The 23061-nt window shown below is 52.0% G+C and overlaps 1 protein-coding gene across 4 annotated transcripts in view; it reads right to left on the bottom strand.

Moving 5' to 3' along the window:
- ppef1 (protein phosphatase, EF-hand calcium binding domain 1) overlaps positions 1-23061 on the bottom strand; it is a 275391-nt gene that overhangs the window by 193761 nt on the left and 58569 nt on the right. The gene's annotated exons all lie outside the window — the stretch shown is intronic.

Below are 23061 nucleotides of genomic sequence, written 5' to 3'. Positions count from 1 at the left end.
GATTCCCGGCTTGGGTCACTGTCTGTGTGGAGACTGCACCTTCTCCCCGTGTCTGCGTGGGGTTACTCCGGGTTCTCCGGATTCCTCCCACAAGTCCCGAAAGACGTGCTTGTTAGGTGAATTGAACGTTCTGAATTCTCCCTCTGTGTACCCGAACAGGTGCCGGAATGTGCCGACTAGGGGATTTTCACAGTAACTTTGTTACAGTGTACTTGTGGCACTAATAAAATAAAGATTACCAACTAAAGGGGAGTCTATAGGTTTTCAATTGGCATGTTAACAGGAAAAGTGTTGTCAGAATGTTGTGGGGCCAATTAGGAATCATAGTGGAGATTTATTGGGAGCTGAGGTACGAAATGAGAACTTTGCCTCGGTGTTTACCACAGAGGGTTTTACCAAAGCTGCGGTAAGCCAGCAAGTTGCTGGGATACGGAATGAAAGGAGGGTTTGGAAAGGCAGAGCAGAACTAAATACCTGCTCTGCTTGGGATGAGGAAAGTAATAGGAGAAATTACAGAGGTGCTGTTCACAATCTTTCAATCAATCCTCTTGAGAATTAGGGGTACGGTTAAAGGATTAGAGGATTGAAAATGTTACCCCCTTATTCAAAGAGAGGGAGACGAAGGTACGTGACAGATAAAGGCCAGTCGTTTAAACATCAGTGTTGGTGAAGCTATTAGAAAGTGTGAACTGGTAAAACATTAACAAAACTTGGACACGGATTCACTAATAAAGGAGAGTCGACAGAGATTCGTTAAGGATAAATTGTGTTTAAGTAACTTATTTTAGTTTGTTTAATGAGGTAATTGGCAGGGTTGATGAGGGTAAGTGTTAAAGGGACAGTAGGAGTGTGAATACTATATCAGCGAAGGGTTAGGAACCACGGGCGAAATTCTCCCCCAACGGCATGATGTCTGCCGACTGGCGCCTGAAACGGCGCCAATCAGACGGGCATCGCGCCGGCCCAAAGGTGCAGAATGCTCCGCATCTTTGGGGGCCGAGCCCCGACATTGAGGGGCTAGGCCGGCGCCGGAGGGATTTCCGCCCCGCCAGCTGGCGGAAACGACGTTTGTTGCCCCGCCAGCTGGCGCGGAAATGACATCCCCAGGCGGCGCGTGCGCGGAAGTGTCAGCGGCCGCTGACAGTTTCCCGCGCATGCGCAGTGGGGAGAGTCTCTTCCGCATCCACCATGGTGGAGACCGTGGCGGAGGCGGAAGGGAAAGAGTGCCCCCACGGCACAGGCCCGCCCGCGGATCGGTGGGCCCCGATCACGGGCCAGGCCACCGTGGGGGCACCCCCCGGGGTCAGATCGCCCCGCACCCCCCCTCAGGACCCCGAGCCTGCCCACGCCGCCTTGTCCCGCCGATAAATACCTACATTAATTTACGCTGGCGGGACAGGCAATTTCTCGGCGGGACGTCTGCCCATCCGGGCTGGAGAATTGAGCGGGGGGGCCCGCCAACTGGCGCGGCCCGATTCCCGCCCCCGCCGAATATCCGGTACCGGAGACTTCGGCAACCGGCGGGGGCGGGATTCACGGCGGCCAACGGCCATTCTCCGACCCGCTGGGGGGTCGGAGAATGACGCCCCACATCATTGTGGGGAATGGCTGTGTTTTCAGACAGGAGGGAGGTATACACATTACAAAGCTCACAATTTGTCAAGTTTTTTTGTCCAAATTATAATAGCGGATTCAGGCCAATCGGGGCAATGCAGACTGAAATAGTGCAAAGGTTGCAGAATTTAAAGTGTTACATGAGTTGTCCCCATAACCATTTACACTAAGATTTTTATCATTGTTTATGCTGGACTTGTTCAAAATATCCATTAGCCTGAAGCCCAAAGGCCTGACCGCCCCCCCTGCACCCCAAACACCCCCACTCAACCCCCTCCCCAGATCGGCCTGGTGGGTTTCTGCAGACTCCACTGTCTAGGGTGGACCCCCATGTCTGGAGACAGGGGGCATGGGATTGGCAGTCAGTCCGCATTGCAGACGAAAGTGCCTGAGGCATCCAACTGGTTGCGGTGAATGTTTTAAGATGCCACTCACATAAGTGTCCACAACTGCCCCACTCATCCCACCACCTTCTCCCCCCCCCCCCCCCCCACACACACACACACACACTACCATCCCCCCCAGTGTCCTCTCAGTGATCCTTGACGTGCCTTCCGTGCTCCACCGCTGCGTCTAGATATTTCCCCAGGATGCACATCAGAGGTGGAAGCCGCCAGCTGCTTACCACATGGCCTTCGATGCCCCTGGCAGGTGTTCTCTGGGGGCTCTGGGGCTGGAGGGCCCTGCCGCACTTTCCAGCAGCACATGCCTCGCTGTGCCACCCTGTTCCAGGTGCTGACTCGGAGATGCAGCGTCATCAGGGGAGTGGAACTCAGGCGAGCTGGTGGCCACCATAGGATGGCAGCCAGCACCCTCTCCTCCTAGTCGGTGGCCATTGGGCCCTGGCCCTGGGGTTCACCTCAGAATGGATGGGCAGCTGGTTCAACCCTCAGCTGCTCTGCATCATCTGGCTCTGCCAACCCTGGCGGCTCCCCGTGCCTGCACCTTGGTGCCGATGCCCTCGGCGATGCTCCTCAGTGACAGGGACATGCTCTGCAGCGCCTCAGCAATGCCCACCTGCGACTGGGACGAGCTCCGCAGCGCCTCGGCCATTCCCATCTGGGCCTGGGATATGTCCAACAGCGCCTCATCAAGGTCCGCCTGGTACAGGGTCACGTCCCCCAGCGAATTGGAGAGTCTCTCAGCCATGGCCGTCACTGACTGCGCCACATCTTGGACACCTCCACTAATGGTGCTGACATTGTGCACCTGGCTCTCCACTGCCGTCGCCACCCCAGCAGTGTTGGCCTCAGTGCTACGCACTGCCAGCGACATCTCCTGTGCCCATAGACTCTGGGACTCCTCCAATCGGCTATGGATATGCTGCAGGGTCACTGACATCCCCCTCTGAATATCACGGCCACGCCCTTTCATCTGCATCAGCTCCTGGTAACCTGGTCCAGAGGCTCCGCATCTGACTGTGACCCAGCTGGGTCCTGAGATCCAGCAGATCTCCAACTGCTGTCTCACCTGGGGGGTCCTGCCTCCACCTGATGTGCATCAGCGACTGTGTGGTGCTCACCAGATTGTGCGCTAGAAGCCTGACCACTAACGTTGCCCACGTGGTGGTGAAGACAGCTGTGGCGCCTCGATGGTGGTATCCTCGGAGCTCTCCTCCGAGGTGTTCTCATGGGAGGCAGGGGCGGTCACCCGGGATGGGCCGGAGCCATCGGCTGAAGGTCCCACGGGAGAATGAACATGTGGTCAGTGAGAGGGATGGGTCAGTCTCTATGGTATTAACAACTCATGTCTGACAGTCCATCTGGGTGAGGCTGATGGATCCGCACCTCTGCGTTGTGCGCCGACCTCCACATTGGTGACCGCCCTGTCCCTGAACACCCTGTAACCTCCAGAGCCCGCGCCTCTAAGGTGGTGAGGATTAGGGGGCGAAATTCTCCGTTATCGGCGCAAAGTCTGCCGATCGGCGCAAAAAACGGCGCAAATCTGACTTGCGTCACGTCGGAAAAATGGTTCAAAAGTCTCTCCGGCCCGAAATGGGCTAGCAGCGACGTGACGGGATCGGCGCTTGCGCACGTGGTTCACGCCGTGCAGCGTCATACACGCCGCACGGCGTGACGGCTCATAAGGCCGCGCTGCTCCCCCCCCCCCCCCCCCCCCCCCCCCCCCCCACCCGACCGGAACACCCGACCGGAACACCCGACTGGATGGCTGGCCGCCGCTCAGCCCCGAGGTTCCAGTCACGGGATGTGGAGGCGCTCCTGGACGCAGGGGAGCAGAGGAGGGACGCCCTGTATCCCGGGCACGGCCGTAGAGTTGCCCCACGCCACAGCCGGCGTCTGTGGAGGGAGGTGGCAGAGGGCATCACCGCTGCAGCCCTGACACCACGGGCAGGCACCCAGTGCCACAAGAAGGTGAATGACCTCGTCAGAGCAGGCAGGGTGAGCCTCCCCATATCCCCCCCCCCTCCCCCCGTATCCCCTCTCCCCCTCACCCAGCTGGACTGACCCTCCGGCATGCGACGCCTGCAGGATGCCCCTCACACGCCACTGGAGACGGAGAGACCCGGACTCTCCGGCATGCGACGCCCGCAGGATGCCCCTCGCACACCACGGGAGACGGAGAGACCCGGACCCTCCGGCATGCGACGCCCGCAGGATGCCCCTCGCACACCACGGGAGATGGAGAGACCTGGAGCAACAGGGAGACGACACCCCTGTCACGTGCGGGAGCGACGAGGCAGGTGTGTGCCACCCAGCGACGAGGGGGGCAGCCACAGGCCCCCGTCACATCCGAGCCAGGACACCACTACCCAGGACACCACTACCCAGGACACCACTACCCGGGACAGCACTGCCCAGGACACCCCTACCCGGGACAGCACTACCCAGGAAGACGAAATACCGGACAGTGACTCAGAGTGGATGGGTGGAGACGAACCCCCATGGACTCAGAGTGGGACGAAGAGCACGACACAACGCCTCTGCTGTCACCAACACCCTCCACCATCGCAGAAACACTCACCTCGGTTGGGCACTTTAGTGATGAGGCGTCTGCTACACTCACTGGTGCGCACAACACAGCCGTCCCGGTACAGCAGGTGGAGGTAGGAGCAGCAGAGGGGCCGGGCGGTAGGAGGGCAGCCCAGCCCAAGCGAACATCTGCCGCCCAGATGGATCCCGGGTTCCTGGAGTTTCCACGCCTGGAATGACCCCGTTGCATAAAAGTTCAGGACAACCGTAACCTTGACGGACACGGGGAGAGGGTGTCCCCCGCCAGTGCCACGCGGTGACAGGTGTGCCAGCAGGTGGCAGATGTGTGCCACGGTTTCCCGCCTCATCCGGAGTCTCCTCCTGCATTCCCAGTCCGTGAGGTCCTGGTATGACTGCCGGGGCCGGTACACATGGGGCGCCCCCGGGTGCCTCCGTTGCCGTGGGGCAGCGACGTCCTCCTCCCCCTCCTCGTCCTGTCGGTCAGGTGTCCCTCCAGCCTGGGCGGCTGCCGCCTGCCCCTCTGCGGCAGGCTGCGCCGCCTCTCTGGCGCGCTCCTCCTCCTCCTCCTCCTCCTCATCCAGGGCAACATAGACATGAGCGGCTGCCACCACGGCGGCCAACATCGCTGGATGATCGGAAGACATGACCGCCTGGTGGGGGGGGGAGAACGACGGTCCAACTGTTGGAGGCTGGCACCTGGCCAGGTGGACCAACTCACTTGCCCCCCCATCCTCCTCCCCGGCACGGACCCCCCCCATCCCCCTTCCCGGCACGGACCCCAACCTCCTCCCCGGCACGGACCCCCCCATCCTCCTCCCCGGCACGGGCCCCTCCCCGGCACGGACCCCCCCCATCCCCCTCCCCGGCACGGACCCCAACCTCCTCCACGGCACGGGCCCATCCCCCCCCTCCCCGGCAAGGGCCCCCCCCCCCCCCATCCTCCTCCCCGGCACGGACCCCCCCATTCCCCTCCCCGGCACGGACCCCAACCTCCTCCCCGGCACGGACCCCCCCCCCCCATCCCCCTCCCCTGCACGGACCCCCCATCCCCCTCCCCGGCACGGAACCCCCCCCCCATCCCCCTCTCCAGCACGGACACCCCCATCCCCATCCCCGGCACGGACCCCAACCTCCTCCCCGGCACGGACCCCAACCTCCTCCCCGGCACGCACCCCCCCCCCTATCCGCCTCCCCGGCACGGACCTCCCCCTCCCCGGCACGGACCCCCCCCCCATCCCCCTCCCCGGCACGGGTCCCCCCCCATCCCCCTCCCCGGCACGGACCCCTACCTCCTCCCCGGCACGGGCACCCCCCCCCCCCATTCTCCTCCCGGGCACGGACCCCAACCTCCTCCCCGGCACGGACCCCCCCATCCCCCTCCCCGGCACGGACCCCAACCTCCTCCCCGGCACGGACCTCCACCCCCCCATCCCCATCCCCCTCCCCGGCACGGGCACCCCCCCCATCCTCCTCCCCGGCATGGGCACCCCCCCCATCCTCCTCCCCGGCACGGACCCCCCCCATCCTCCTCCCCGGCACGGACCCCAACCTCCTCCCCGGCACGGACCCCAACCTCCTCCCCGGCACGGACCCCCCATCCTCCTCCCCGGCACGGACCCCCCTCCCGGCACTCCCCCGGAGCCCAGCCCACTCTAACCACCCCCCCGCCGCGCACACACAACCCGAGACACACCTCTCCCCACACATTCAGACTGCGGCTACGCCATTGCCTGCCCAGCGGCCAACCCCCCAGGCCGTCATTCACCTCCACGCTGGTCGGCACGAACCTGGAGCACAGGTTCATGCCGATGAAAAGGAGGTTTGATTTACGTCGACGTGAACGGTCATCACGTCGACGGAACTTCGGCCCATCCGGAAGGGAGAATATCGGCAGGCCCAAAATCGGCTGCCTTGCGCAGACCCGTGCCATTCTCCGACGTCAGCGGCGCCATTAACGCCCCGCCGACTTTTCTCCCTTCGGAGACTTCGGCAACCGGCGGGGGCGAGATTCACGGCGGCCAACGGCCATTCTCCGACCCGCTGGGGGGTCGGAGAATGATGCCCCTGATGTCTGCCACCCATCTATGCCCTCTCCTGATGCTTGTGGGACAACTTCTCCTGCAGGGACACAGAGTGGGCATCATTAGCCGCACGCATAGTTCACGTGGGAGGGGGAGTCCGGGGGGGGGGGGGGGGAAGAAGGTTCACTGGGGGGGGGGGGCAGCATGGGTGGCATGGTTGGGCTAGTGCATGGGGCGGTGCTGGGAGAGGGCAGTGCCAGGCGCATTGCCATGGGGGGTCCGGTGCCAACTCACCTGAGCGGCCCGGTGGAGATCGTTGACCGTCTTGTGGCCAGTGCCTGTCCTCCTGGTCACGCTGTCTGAGCTGACAGCCACTGCAACTTCCTCCCAGGCGTCACTGGCTGCCCTCCAGAGCCTCAGGGGAGCAGGACATCCCTTAGGTCTCGGCCGACTCGAGGAGCCTCCCCAGGTTTGCACCCAAATCGTGGGGCCGATCGTCTCGGCACCATGGCTGTGAGCTGAATGGGGTTGGCTGTGCAAAAGCAGTTTATGTGCTGCTCTACCTTGTTAGCAAGGAGCTGGCAGGAACGGTCCCGGTAAATTGGCTGGTGAGCCATGATCTGCAGCGCGAAGCCCGTGGGGCCTCCTTAAGTGGATCAATTAATGTTGGATTGCGGTGGTGGCCTCGCCTCGCCGAGCGCCGGGAAGCTCGCGGCAGTTCCCGCTCGCTGCCACACTTGAAATTTTCCATTGATAAGTGGAACTTAACAAAGCTGGTGGAGGAAGCTAGGGAGGATCCCAGGAAGGGGATACACTGGAGTTGACGTTGGCGGGGAGGGTCCAAATGGTGAAAATGAATATTCTGCTGAGGTTCTTGTTTATTTTCCAGGCTCTGCCGATCTTATACCAAAGGCCTTTTTACGGAAATTGGACACAATCATTTGGGACTTTGTATGGGCGAGGAAGGTACCAAGGCTGGGGAGGACCCTGCTACAGAGGTAGCAGGGGGGTTTGCCGTTGCCGAACTTGCTTCATTATTATTGGGCGGCAAATGTGGACAAGGTGCGGCGGTGGTGGGAAGGAGATGGGGTAGAGTGTGTTAGGATGGAGGAGGAATCTTGTAAGGGGTCTAGTTTGAGGGCTATGGTGATGGCAGCGTTGCCAATGGCTCCAAGTAGGTATTCAGGGAGCCCGATGGTGCAGTCCACGGTGAAGATATGGAATCAGTTGAGGAGGCATTTTAGGATGGAAGGGATGTCGGTGTTAACACCGCTGTGCGAGAATCATGGATTTGAGCCGGGAGGTGTGTGGTGATATGCATCACTGTAAATACACAAGGGGTTAATGCAAATACACTAAGACTAGATAAACACTAGAGGGAGCACCAGAGATATCATGACACACAGACATTCAACCAATAGTTCAGTAAGATAGTCCACGACCAATGGGCAGTCAAGACACACCCAGAGGTGACACTACCACAGGAGGACATTACACCAACCCATATAAAAGGACACAGCACAGATGCTCATCCACTTTCCAGTGGAGACACTTAGTGAGTACAGACAGGGTTGGTTGAAACACATCACACCCACCACATGGATTGTAGCAGACTGGTTAGTTAGTCTGCGTAGCTATAGCAGGATTAACAGGAGAGTCGAATCCAAGTAGGAGAATTGTTAACAGTTTAATAAATGTGTTCACGCTATCTCCAAGTCTGAATCTTCCTTTTCCAGAGTGCACATCAAGATGGCAGCTTATGCTACGTCAAGAGCATAACAAAACAGGGGGCTGGATAGTGTATACAGGAGGTGGAGGGAAGTGGGGCTAGTCAAGGTGAGGGATCTGAAAAAGGGGGAAAGATTTGTACAGAGTGTATAGTTGATTGCTGGGAAGTATGTTTCCCAGGGTTGTAACCTGTTTTGATACAGGTTTGTAATAAAATACATATTTTAAAAAAGGAATGTTTCATTGAATCGCGCCCTGGGTGTTCACTATTGGAAGGTCCTGCAGTTAAGGAATGCCACAACATCAGTCCTTCTGGGCTCATCAGCTATTTCCAACCTCGCCCCAACACCCCATCTCCCAGACCAAAATATTGCCTTCCTGGCTACCTTAAACTGCAGAATTAAAACAATCCCATGTTGTGTGGCACTACCATCATTCTAAATGGGATAGACGTCAAACAGATCTAGCAATTCAAGGCTGAGCATCCATTAGGTGCTGTGGGCCATCAGCAGCAGCAGAAGCTGATCACCCACTCTACCGTTACCACCAAGCCAGGGGATCAACCCTGGTTCCATGAGGAGGGCAGGAGCAACACCAGGCAGAACTACAAATGAGATGTCAATCAGGTGAAGCTACAATACAGGACTACTTGCATGCCAAGCAGCATAAGCAGCAAGTAATAAAGCTAAGCAATCCCACAACCGAGGGATCAGGGCGCTATTTAACATCCAAAAAACCAGTCCTGTTCTGGGCACATTTAGCGGGATGTTCCTCGACACCTGCAGTGCTGAGAACGATCCCGCTATTTAATGGGGTTCTGGCCTCGGTCGGGAATGACCCACTGAGGCCGCACTTACCTCACGTCCTGCATTGACGAGCCAGTGTAGAAAGAGATTGGACCACCATTTTGAAATGCCGCCCCGATCTCTTGACCCCTCATTGGACTCCCCACCATGGCCTCCGGACCACCCCAATGCTCTCACACTTCCCCTCACCCCGTCTCTTAAGGGCAGAGAACCTCCGGGCCCAATCGCTGACACGTGCAACCTGGCACTCGGACATCTATGCACAGCCAGCCTCACACCCAGCCTGGCAGTGTCACTCGGGCAGCCTGGCAGTGCCACCCCACCCAGGTGGCAGTGCCAAGGTGCCAGACTGGCAGTGCGATGGTGCCAGGGTGGCAGCAGGAGTGCCAGCATATCACTGTTATGGGCCAGGGTTTAGAGAACCCCAAAGTGTATCATGGAGTTCACCTGACCCACAACTTTTAATAGATTGTGGTATGGGGAGCACACGGCCCACTCTACAGGTGTGGTACAGCAGAAATGGAAAAGTATTTTTTAAAGCAAAACAATGTTTATTCTAAGAATTCAAGTTAACCTTTTTAAAACATACAGTGAACATCTTAGCAATCATCAATTCAAATACAACCCCCAAAGAATACAACACTAAGTAATCCTTAATAACTTCCCAAACAACATCCAGAAGACAAAAGAAACACCTTCTAACAGAAGCACATTAGGTTTACATTCACTACTAAGAATATTTATAATTCTGAATTCACCAAACGATCAAGAGATAGTCTTTTCATGGCAGAGAGAACAGCAGTACACCTGCTTTGTCTGGCTTCAGCTCCAACACTGAAAACGAAACTAAAACACACCCTGCAGCAAACGGCCTAAAACGAAAGTAAAAAAGCTGACAGCCAGCCCAGTTCCACCCACACTCTGACATCACTGATAAACACCCATTTCTTAAAGGTACATTTCTTAAACACCCATTTCTTAAAGGTACTCTCACATGACACCTCCCCCCCCCCCCCCCAAGAAAAAAAAATAAGCCATCAACTTCAAGATGGTTTCATTTTTTTACCTTTTCACTATCCTTTAAGAAATGCACACAGTAAAAATACCTTTTTGTTTCAAAAAAACAACACACGCAAACAGGTATAATAATACAGTCCATTTTTTTTTTCGTTCTTCTTCCTCCAACTGAAATCCTTCTCGATTGACAGTCTCTTTGAACAAGAAGGTCTCTGCACGATCCATCCATTCCTCTACACCTCGGCATGTCTCTTTAAAGTCAGATACTTTAGTTCAATCTGATAACAGAGTCCCTTGTAATTCTCCAATACATGAGCATTGGTTATCACAGCTTTCAGGCAGTCAAATGCCTGTTGAAACTCCGCTGTCCATTGAAATTTTCGACGTTTCATCAGCAAGCCATCAGTGGAGCAATTACGCTACAAATTTGCACAAATGTTCGAACAAATCCACTCATGCCAAGAAACCGCATTATTTCCCTTTGCTTGAGGGTATTGAAAACTCCTCAGTAACTGTTGTTTTCACATCCCATGTGACCATTCGACCCTGTCCGATTGTACGGCCAAGGAAAGTGACTTGGGCTTTTCCAAATTCACTTTTGGCTAGGTTTATCACCAGACCCGCCGCCTGAAATCGATCAACTCCATCAGATGTTTCAAATATTCTGTCCATGTCTGGCTGAAAATTACCAGATCGTCGATGTATACCGCACAATTGGGTAATCCTGAAACAACTTTGTTAGTTAACCGTTGAAATGTGGCTGGGGCATTTTCCATGCCAAATGGCATAACTTTGAATTGGTATATACCATCTGAAGTCACAGAAGCTGAGATCTCCTTTTCCCTTTCGGATAAAGGTACCTGCCAGTAACCTTTAAGTAAATCCAATTTGGAAATAAAAGCTGATTGTCCACTTTCTCAATGCAATCCTCCAAACGTGGGATAGGATTCTTGTAACAGCATTCACCTTTCTCTAGTCCACAAACAACCGTTGGGTACCGTCTGGTTTAGGTACCATTACTATGGGTGAGCTCCATTGGCTGCAAGCCACTTCAATTATGCCATTTTTAAGCATACTCTCAATCTCTTTGTTAACCTGTGCCAATTTTAAAGGATTAAGTCTATATGGATGTTGTTTGATTAGAACAGCATTTCCCACAACTACATCACGTACAGCCATTTTAGTACTTCCCAATTTATCTCCACAAACTTGCCCATGTGATTACAATAACTCGTTAAGCCGGTTTGTTTTTCCACTGGAAGGTAATTCAACAATTTATCCCAATTTTTAAGAACATCCTCGTTTTCCAATTTAATTTGAGGTATGTCAAATTCACAGTCATCTGGATTTGGTTCGTCACTTTGAGTTAGAATCATTAAAACCTCCTCCTTTTCCTCTCCTTCCCTTTCAAAGTACCTTTTAAGCATATTCACATGACACACTCACTTTTATCTGGTGTTTTTACCACATAATTCACCTCACTTAATTCCTTTCAATCTGATAAGGGCCACAAAACCTAGCTTTTAAAGGTTCATCTACCACTGGTAACAATACTAAAACTTTATCTCCACAGGCAAAACTACGAACTTTGGATTTCTTGTCCATTACCCATTTCATCACATTTTGTGCAAGCTTTAAATGTTGACTAGCCAATTTACCTGCTCTAATTAATCATTCCTAAAATTTTGACATGTAATCCAATAATGTAAGTTCTGATTTCTCACTCACCAATGTTTCCTTAAGCAATTTAAGTGGTCCTCTTACTTCATGACGAAATATTAATTCAAAAGGACTGAATTTGGTTGACTCATTAGGTGCATCCCTAATTGCAAACAGTACAAATGGAATTCCTTTATCCAAATCCTCTGGATAATCTTGACAATAAGCCCTCAACATTGTCTTTAATATCTGATGCCACCTTTCAAATGCTTGCTGTAATTCTGGGTGGTACGCAGTTGATTTAAATTGTTTTATTCCTAAGCTATCCATAACTTCTTTGAATAACCTTGAGGTAAAATTCGATCCTTGATCCGATTATATTTCTGTGGGTAGTCCCTATCTAGTAAAGAATTTAAGTAACTCCTCCACAATCTTTTTAGCTGTAATATTACGTTCTGGAGTGGCCTCTGGAAACCTAGTACATCCATTATCGTCAAAAGATATTGATTCCCACTTTTCGTTTTAGGAAGCGGTCCTACGCAATCAATTAGGACCCTTGTAAAAGGTTCCTCTAATGCTGGAATGGTTATTAAGGGTGCTGGTTTTATCACTGCTTGAGGTTTCCCTATTACTTGACATGTGTGACATGATCGACAAAATTTAACTACATCTTTATGTAGTCCAGGCCAATAAAAATGTTTCTGGATTTTAGCTTGAGCTTTCCCTATTCCCAAATGACCTCCCACTGGTTTCTCATGTGCAACTTGCAACACCTCCTTTCTATACACTACCGGCAATACTACTTGATGAACTTCTGCCCACTTTTCATCTGCCTGCATATGTAAAGGTCTCCAACCTTACCTTATACAATTGAACACTACTCCTCTCACCCTGAATTCCATATATTACCACCTTTTCTGGCAATATTCTTCCCAGACTACATAACTCCTCATCTCTTACCATTAAAGATTGACTAGCTCCCGTATCTCTTAAAATTGTGACTTCTTTACCTGCTCCTCCTGATACACATGAGTAAACTTTACCCACACAAGTAAATTCTTTAAAGAGATCTGGCACCTTCTTATCAATCACCTCTTGATCAGGCTGTACAATTTTTTGCACCTCCTTCGCTTCACTTGGGCTTTCCTTTACCACTTTAACAAACCCCACTGTCTTATCCTGTTTTACCACATCAGCCATCCCAGTGCTTTTCTTCAACCACCAACACTGTGACTTTACATGGCCTAGTTTATTACAGTGAAAACATTTGAAACTTTTCATTTCTTTTCCACCCTCCTGGATTTCTTTTTTAATCTGAGATACACTCTCCTTATTATCTCCCATCAGACCACCTTTACCTTTACCACTTGAGTATTTCTCATGTCCCCCATTTCTATCCCTCACTGGCTGAAACTGATGTCGGAAACCAAGCTTTGATTTATGAACTAATTCATAATCATCTGCCATTTCTGCTGCTAACCTCGCAGATTTAACCCTCTGCTCTTCCACATGAGTTCTCACTACATCAGGAATTGAATTTTTAAAAATAATATTTTTATTGAGGTATTTGAAAATTTTTATAACATTAACAAAAACAATAACATCCACATGGCAAAATTAACATTTCCCCCCCAAGCCCAAACTTCACACACCTCAACCAAACAACAACAACACCCCCCCCCCCCCCCCCGCGCCCCTTGGAATACTGCATCTGCTGACATTTTAATTTTCCCCAAGAAAGTCGACGAACGGCTGCCACCTTCGGATGAACCCCAACATTGACCCTCTTAAGGCAAACTTTATTTTCTCGAGACTGAGAAACCCAGCCATGTCACTAACCCAGGTCTCTACACTCGGGGGCTTGGAGTCCCTCCACATTAACAAGATCCGTCTCCGGGCTACCAGGGAGGCAAAGGCCAGAACGTCAGCCTCTTTTGCCCTCTGAACTCCCAGATCTTCCGACACTCCAAAGATCGCTACCTCTGAACTCGGCACCACCCGTGTTTTTAGCACCGTGGACATTGCCTTAGCAAAACCCTGCCGAAACGCTCGAAGCTTCGGGCATGCCCAAAACATGTGGACATGATTTGCTGGGCTTCCCGCACACCTCGTACACCTATCCTCAACCCCGAGGAACTTACTCATCCTAGCCGCTGTCATGTGTGCCCGGTGGACTATCTTAAATTGTATCAGGCTAAGCCTGGCGCACGATGAGGAGATATTAACCCTGCTTAGGGCATTCGCCCATAGACCCGCCTCTATCTCTCCTCCTAGCTCGTCCTCCACTTGCCCTTAAGCTCCTCCACCAGAGTTTCCTCTGCCTCCAAAAGCTCCTGGTAAATATCCAATACCTTCCCCTCTCCCACCCAGGTACTGGAAACTACTCTATCCTGTATCCCCCGTGGCGGCAGCAGCGGAAAGGCCCGAACCAGCTTTCTCAGGAAGTCTCGCACCTGCTAATACCTAAAACCATTCCCTGGTGGCAATTTAAATTGACCCTCCAAAGCTTTCAAGCTGAGAAAGCTCCCGTCTATAAATAGATCCCCCATCCTTCTGATTCCTGCCCTCTGCCAACTCCGGAACCCACCATCTAGCCACCCGGTGCAAACCTGTGGTTGTTATAAATCGGGGTCCAAATCGATGCTCCCTCCACTCTCTTCTATCTCCTCCATTGCCCCCAGATCCTCAGAGCCGCCACTACCACCGGACTTGTGGAGTGTCGGGCCGGCGAGAATGGCAGAGGTGCAGTTACCAATGCTCCCAGACTGGTGTCTTTACATGACGCCGCCTCCATCCGCTCCCATGCCGACCCCTCCCCCGCTACCCACTTCCTAATCATGGCGATATTAGCAGCCCAGTAGTAATTGCAGAAGTTTGGCAGTGCCAACCCACCCACCCCCGACTGCGCTCCAGCAACACTTCCTTCACTCGCGAGGTTTTACCTGCCCACACAAAGCCTGAAATAATCCTATTCACCCGCTTGAAAAAGGCCTTAGGGCTGAAGATGGGGAGGCACTGAAAGACAAATAGAAATCTGGGGCGGACCGTCATCTTCACGATTTGTACCCTCCCCGCCAGTGATAGCGGGAGCATGTCCCATCTCTTAAAGTCCCCTTCTATTTGTTCTACCAACCGGGATAGGTTTAACTTGTGTAGTACCTCCCATTTCCGGGCCACCTGGATTCCCAGATATCGGAAGCTCTTCCCTACCATTCTAAGCGGCAGCTCTCTCAGTCTCTTCTCCAGCCCTCTTGCCTGGATCGCAAACATCTCGCTTTTCCCCCATGTTCAATTTATACCCCGGAAAACTGCCAAATTCCCCCAAAATTCGCATTACTTCCCCATCCCCTCCAGCGGGACAGAAATGTACAAGAGCAGGTCATCTGCGTATAGCGAGACCCGGTGGTCCACCCCCCCCCCCCCCCGAACCAGCCCTTTCCAGTTCCTAGAGGCTCTTAACGCCATGGCCAATGGCTCTATGGCCAGAGCAAACAGTAACAGGAAGAGGGGCACTCTTGCCTCGTCCCTCGGTGTAGTTTAAAATACCCCAACCTCAGCCGGTTCGTACGCACACTCGCTACTGGTGCCTGACAGAGCAACCACCCAGTCAATGAAGCCCTCACCAAACCCAAACCTTCCCAGCGCCTCCCACAAGTAATTCCTCGCCACCTGATCAAAAGCCTTCTCCGCATCCATCGCTATCACCACCTCCACCTCCCCTCCTTTTGAGGGCATCATAATAACCTTTAGAAGCCTTCGGACATTGGCCTTGAGTTGCCTGCCCTTTACAAATCCCATCTGGCCTTCCCCTATCACCCCCGGGACACAGTCCTCTATCCTTGTGGCCAGTATCTTAGCCAGCAGTTTGGCATCCACATTCAGTAGAGAAATCGACCTGTATGACCCGCATTGCTCCGGATCCTTATCCTGTTTTAGGATCAATGAAATCGAGGCCTGTGACATTGTTGGGGGGAGGACTCCCTTCTCTCTTGCTTCGTTAAATGTCCTCACCAGCAGTGGGCTCAATATCTCTGGAAACCTCTTATAGAATTCCACCAGGTGGCCATCAGGCCCCAGGGCCTTGCCCGACTGCATGCCCTCCAGCCCCTTGATTATTTCCTCAATCTCAATTGGGGCCCCCAGCCCCTCCACCAAGTCCCCCTCCACCTTCGGGAACCTCAACTGATCCAGAAATTGCCTCATCCCCTCCACTCCAGCCGGGGGTTCCGACTCATACAATTTACTATAAAAATCCTTAAACACCTCGTTCACCCCCGCTGGGTCCAGGACTGTATTACCGTCTCTACTCTTTACTCCACCTATCTCTGGGGCCTCCGAGTATATCCTGTCCACCTGGAATATCTCCTCCACTAGTCTATCCCTCTCAGCCCATTCCACCTTTTCTCTGTGGGCCTGTATCGAGATTAATTCCCCTCTGACTACTGCCTTCAATGCTTCCCAGACCGTCGCTGCAGTGACCTCCCCCGTATCATTTGTTTCCAGGTAGTTCTGGGTGGACTTGTTAACCCGCCCACAAACCACCTCGTCCGCTAGCAACCCCACATCCAGTCTCCACAGCGAGCGTTGCCCTCTCGCCACACGAACCTGTAGATCCACCCAATGCGGGGCATGATCCGACACTGCAATTGCCGAGTACTCAGTATCCACCACCTTCGGTATTGGCGCCCTGCTCAGAACAAAAAAGTTGATGCGAGAGTATACCTTGTGGACATGAGAAAAAAAGGAAAACTCCTTCTTCCTCCGCTGTGCAAACCTCCATGGGTCTACACCCCCCATATGTTCCATAAAACCCTTCAATTCCTTTGCCGCAGCCGGCCTCCTCCCTGTCCTGGATATTGACCGGTGCAATTCCGGATCAATGACTATATTGAAGTCCCCTCCCATGATCAGGTTATGTGACTCTAAGTCTGGGATCTTACCTAACACCCGCGTCATAAATTCCACGTCGTCCCAATTTGGAGCATATATGTCCACAAGTACCACTCGCACCTCCTCCAGCTTCCCACTCACCATTATGTACCTACCCCCCTTGTCTGACACGATTCTCCCTGCCTCGAATGCCACTCGTTTATTGATCAAAACCGCTACCCCCCTGGTCTTTGAGTCCAGTCCTGAGTGGAACACTTGGCTAACCCACCCCTTCCTCAATTACGTCTGGTCTGTAACCTTTAGGTGTGGTGTAGGAGGGAGGGCTTCAGGTATTTGGATAATTGGAGCGCATTCTGGGGAAGGTGGGACCTGTACAAGCAGGACGGGTTGCATCTGAACCAGAGGGGCACCAATATCCTGGGAGGGAGGTTTTCTAGTACTCTTCGGGAGGGTTTAAACTAATTTGGCAGGGGAATGGGAACCGGATTTGTAGTCCAGCAACTAAGGTAGCCGATATTCAGGACGCGAAAGCGTGTAATGAGGCAGTGGGGAAGGTAACACTGACAAAGGAGAGTACTTGCAGGCACGGAGATGGGTTGAAGTGTGTATACTTCAACGCAAGAAGCATCAGGAATAAGGTGGGTGAACTTAAGGCATGGATCGGTACTTGGGACTACGATGTGGTGGCCATCACGGAAACTTGGATAGAAGAGGGGCAGAAATGGTTGTTGGAGGTCCCTGGTTATAGATGTTTCAATAAGATTAGGGAGGGTGGTAAAAGAGGTGGGGGGGTGGCATTATTAATTAGAGATAGTATAACAGCTGCAGAAAGGCAGTTCGAGGAGTATCAGCCTACTGAGGTAGTATGGGTTGAAGTCAGAAATAGGAAAGGAGCAGTCACCTTGTTAGGAGTTTTCTATAGGCCCCCCAATAGTAGCAGAGATGTGGAGGAACAGATTGGAAAACAGATTTTGGAAAGGTGCAGAAGTCATAGGGTAGTAGTCATGGGCGACTTTAACTTCCCAAATATTGAGTGGAAACTCTTTAGATCAAATAGTTTGGATGGGGTGGTGTTTGTGCAGTGTGTCCAGGAAGCTTTTCTAACACAGTATGTAGATTGTCCGACCAGAGGAGGGGCAATATTGGATTTAGTACTGGGTAATGAGCCAGGGCAAGTGATAGATTTGTTAGTGGGGGAGCATTTTGGAGATAGTGACCACAATTCTGTGACTTTCACTTTAGTAATGGAGAGGGATAGGTACGTGCAACAGGGCAAGGTTTACAATTGGGGGAAGGGTAAATACGATGTTGTCAGACAAGAATTGAAGTGCATAAGTTGGGAACATAGGCTGGCAGGGAAGGACACAAATGAAATGTGGAACTTGTTCAAGGAACAGGTGCTACGTGTCCTTGATATGTATGTCCCTGTCAGGCAGGGAAGAGATGGTCGAGTGAGGGAACCATGGTTGACAAGAGAGGTTGAATGTCTTGTTAAGAGGAAAAAGGTGACTTATGTAAGGCTGAGGAAACAAGGTTCAGACAGGGCATTGGAGGGATACAAGATAGCCAGGAGGGAACTGAAGAAAGGGATTAGGAGAGCTAAGAGAGGGCATGAACAATCTTTGGCGGGTAGGATCAAGGAAAACCCCAAGGCCTTTTACACATATGTGAGAAATATGAGAATGACTAGAGCGAGGGTAGGTCCGATCAAGGACAGTAGCGGGAGATTGTGTATTGAGTCTGAAGAGATAGGAGAGGTCTTGAACGAGTACTTTTCTTCTGTATTTACAAATGAGAGGGGCGATATTGTTGGAGAGGACAGTGTGAAACAGATTGGTAAGCTCGAGGAAATACTTGTTAGGAAGGAAGATGTGTTGGGCATTTTGAAAAACTTGAGGATAGACAAGTCCCCCGGGCCTGACGGGATATATCCAAGGATTCTATGGGAAGCAAGAGATGAAATTGCAGAGCCGTTGGCAATGATCTTTTCGTCCTCACTGTCAACAGGGGTGGTACCAGGGGATTGGAGAGTGGCGAATGTCGTGCCCCTGTTCAAAAAAGGGACTAGGGATAACCCTGGGGATTACAGGCCAGTTAGTCTTACTTCGGTGGTAGGCAAAGTAATGGAAAGGGTACTGAAGGATAGGATTTCTGAGCATCTGGAAAGACACTGCTTGATTAGGGATAGTCAGCACGGATTTGTGAGGGGTAGGTCTTGCCTTACAAATCTTATTGAATTCTTTGAGGAGGTGACCAAGCATGTGGATGAAGGTAAAGCAGTGGATGTAGTGTACATGGATTTTAGTAAGGCATTTGATAAAGTTCCCCATGGTAGGCTTATGCAGAAAGTAAGGAGGCATGGGATAGTGGGAAATTTGGCCAGTTGGATAACGAACTGGCTAACCGATAGAAGTCAGAGAGTGGTGGTGGATGGCAAATATTCAGCCTGGATCCCAGTTACCAGTGGCGTACCGCAGGGATCAGTTCTGGGTCCTCTGCTGTTTGTGATTTTCATTAATGACTTGGATGAGGGAGTTGAAGGGTGGGTCAGTAAATTTGCAGATGATACGAAGATTGGTGGAGTTGTGGATAGTAAGGAGGGCTGTTGTCGGCTGCAAAGAGACATAGATAGGATGCAGAGCTGGGCTGAGAAGTGGCAGATGGAGTTTAACCCTGAAAAGTGTGAGGTTGTCCATTTTGGAAGGACAAATATGAATGCGGAATACAGGGTTAACGGTAGAGTTCTTGGCAATGTGGAGGAGCAGAGAGATCTTGGGGTCTATGTTCATACATCTTTGAAAGTTGCCACTCAAGTGGATAGAGCTGTGAAGAAGGCCTATGGTGTGCTCGCGTTCATTAACAGAGGGATTGAATTTAAGAGCCGTGAGGTGATGATGCAGCTGTACAAAACTTTGGTAAGGCCACATTTGGAGTACTGTGTACAGTTCTGGTCGCCTCATTTTAGGAAGGATGTGGAAGCTTTGGAAAAGGTGCAAAGAAGATTTACCAGGATGTTGCCTGGAATGGAGAGTAGGTCTTACGAGGAAAGGTTGAGGGTGCTAGGCCTTTTCTCATTAGAACGGAGAAGGATGAGGGGCGACTTGATAGAGGTTTATAAGATGATCAGGGGAATAGATAGAGTAGACAGTCAGAGACTTTTTCCCCGGGTGGAACACACCATTACAAGGGGACATAAATTTAAGGTGAAAGGTGGAAGATATAGGAGGGATATCAGAGGTAGGTTCTTTACCCAGAGAGTAGTGGGGGCATGGAATGCACTGCCTGTGGAAGTAGTTGAGTCGGAAACATTAGGGACCTTCAAGCAGCTATTGGATAGGTACATGGATTACGGTTAAATGATATAGTGTAGATTTATTTGTTCTCAAGGGCAGCACGGTAGCATTGTGGATAGCACAATTGCTTCACAGCTCCAGGGTCCCAGGTTCGATTCCGGCTTGGGTCACTGACTGTGCGGAGTCTGCACGTCCTCCCCGTGTCTGCGTGGGTTTCCTCCGGGTGCTCCGGTTTCCTCCCACAATCCAAAGATGTGCAGGTTAGGTGAATTGGCCAATGATAAATTGCCCTTAATGTCCAAATTGCCCTTGGTGTTGGGTGAAGGTGTTGAGTTTGGGTAGGGTGCTCTTTCCAAGAGCCGGTGCAGACTCAAAGGGCCGAATGGCCTCCTTCTGCACTGTAAATTCAATGATAATCTATGATTAATCTAGGACAAAGGTTCGGCACAACATCGTGGGCCGAAGGGCCTGTTCTGTGCTGTATTTTCTATGTTCTATGTTCTATGTGTGTCTCTTGTAGCATTGCCAAGTCCGCCTTCAGCTCCCACAAATGCGCGAACACGCGAGCCCTCCTGATCGACCCATTCAACCCTCTGACGTTCCATGTGATCAGCCTGTACAGGGGGCTTCCAACCCCCCCCCCCACCCCCCCCACCCCCCCACCCCCCCCGGGGCGGGGGGGGGGCTCCTGCCGACTAGCCATTACCCGTTTTAGGCCAGCCTCGAGCTCGCGCCCCCCACTTCCTCGAGTCTCACCTCGGGCTGTCGCCGTTCCCGACGTCCCATTTGTCCCCAAATAACAGTTCCTCCCCTGTCAGCAAAGCAACTTCCCCCCCCCTTCTCACTCCCCCCCAGCAACAACACTAAAAACCCAATCCCCCAAGTCAAGGTCCAGCTTAACACCTGTCCACCCCAGCACTGCACTTCCGAGAGTCAGCTGACCCATGCTGACTCGATAGCTCCCACCCCTGGCACCAAGCAGTCTGTCTCCCTATTGTTCACTCCTCTGTCCCCCCCACATGAATAAACATTTTAACAGCATCACATTCCCAGTAAACAAACAACAGAAAAAAAAAGTGAAGAAACAAACACTTTAGAAAAATAGTCACCCAAAAAGCAGAACTAAATTCAAAGCCCAACCCCCCTCAACAAGGTCTTTGCAAGACAAAACAACCTTTAACCATCCATACAGCACATTATTTCACACAGAACTACTTAAATTTTTACAATCCAACATCACAAATCGACGCCACAGAACTTCTTCAAGGCTTGAATGTCTTTTAATTCGCCTCCAGCTTCTGTTCTTTAATAAAGGTCCATACTTCATCTGGTGTTTCGAAGTAGAGGTCCCTTTCCTCATGTGTGACCCACAGACGGGCTGGGTACAGCATCCCGAACTTCACCCCCTTCTTAAAGAGGGTCGTTTTTGCCCAACTGAACCCAGCCTCTTGGCCAAATCTGCTCCCGGGTCCTGATAAATACACAACTCCCAGTTCTCCCACTTGCTGCTCCATTCTTTCTTGGCCCACCGCAAAACGTGTTCCTTGTCCATAAAACGGTGAAAACATACCACCATGGCCCTCGGTAGTTCGTTCGCTCTGGGCTTCCTCGCGAGTGCTCTGTGCGCTCCGTCCACTGGCCGAGGGAATGCCCCAGCCCCCATCAACTTCTCCAACATGTCCGTCACATAGGCCCTCGCATCCGATCCCTCACTGCCTTCAGGGAGGCCAACAATTCTGAGATTCTGCCTCCTGGACCTGTTCTCCAGGTCCTCCAGCTTCTCCTGCATTCTTTTCTGGCGGTCGTTCATCATCCCCACCTTGCTTGCCAGAACGGTTATATACTTCTCATGCTCGGACAACTTTTGTTCGACCTCCTGGATCGCTCACCCGTAGGTTTCCTGATTCTGAACCATTTGATCAATCGAAGTCCGGGTCCAGCATATCCTTCTTCAGCTTGGCGAAGCAATCCTCGAAAAACTTCACCAGCTGCTCCGTCAACCACTGCGTCATCTCCCCGCGGCCCTTGCCATCCACCATGCTGTCCCGTGTTAGCAGCTCTGCTTGCGTCTCCCTTATAGGACTTTGTCGTCTCACCCGGCCACTTCTGGTCCAATTCTCCATACACCGGAGGGGTATTTCTCCTTACTGTCTCACTCTTCACTGATTTATCCCATAAAATCCGAACAAAACCGGGAGATAAAGGTCCAAAAGTCCGTTACAGGCGGGAGCTATCAAGTGTGTAATCTACCCCTCCATGGCCGCCATCGGAAGTCCCAGGAATTGAATTTTTTTTTAAATTTAAAGTACCCAATTCATTTTTTTCCAATTACGGGGCAATTTAGTGTGTTCAATCCACCTACCTTGCACATCTTTGGGTTGTGGGGGCGAAACCCACGCAAACACAGGGAGAATGTGCAAACTCCACACGGACAGTGACCCAGAGCCGGGATCGAACCTGAGACCTCGGCGCCGTGAGGCAGCAGCGCTAACCCACTGCGCCACCGTGCTGCCCCGGAATTGAATTTTTAAACTCCTCCAAAAATATAATTTCTCTGAGAGCTTCATACATTTGGTCTATTTTCAAAATCCTTATCCACCTATCAAAATTACTCTGTTTGAGCCTTTCAAGCTCCATGTATGTTTGACCAAATTCTTTCCTTAAATTTCTAAACCTTTGTCTGTAGGCCTCAGGCACTAGTTCATATGCACCGAAGATGGATTTTTTCACCTCCTCATACGTCCCAGATACCCCTCCGGTAGTGATGCAAGCACTTCACTAGGCCTACCTATCAGCTTTGTTTGAATCAGTAATACCCACATGTCCTGTGGCCATTTCATTTGTTTAGCTACCTTCTCAAATGAAATGAAAAAGGCTTCCACCTCCTTCTCATCAAACCTTGGCAATGCTTGGACATATTTAAATAGATCCCCACCAAGCCTTCGACTTAGACGCTCTTTCTCACTATCCTCATCACTATCGTCCAACTGTACGTTTCCCTTTACGTCTGCCAATTTTAACTGACTGTCATGTTTCATGGCCATTTTCTGAAGTTCAAACTCTCTCTCTTTATCTTTTTCCC

This window comes from Scyliorhinus torazame, chromosome 8 (genome assembly GCF_047496885.1).
Source record: "Scyliorhinus torazame isolate Kashiwa2021f chromosome 8, sScyTor2.1, whole genome shotgun sequence".
Classification (NCBI taxonomy): domain Eukaryota; kingdom Metazoa; phylum Chordata; class Chondrichthyes; order Carcharhiniformes; family Scyliorhinidae; genus Scyliorhinus; species Scyliorhinus torazame.
Note: the sequence above shows the minus strand (reverse complement) of the source record. Positions and strands in the feature narration are given on the sequence as shown.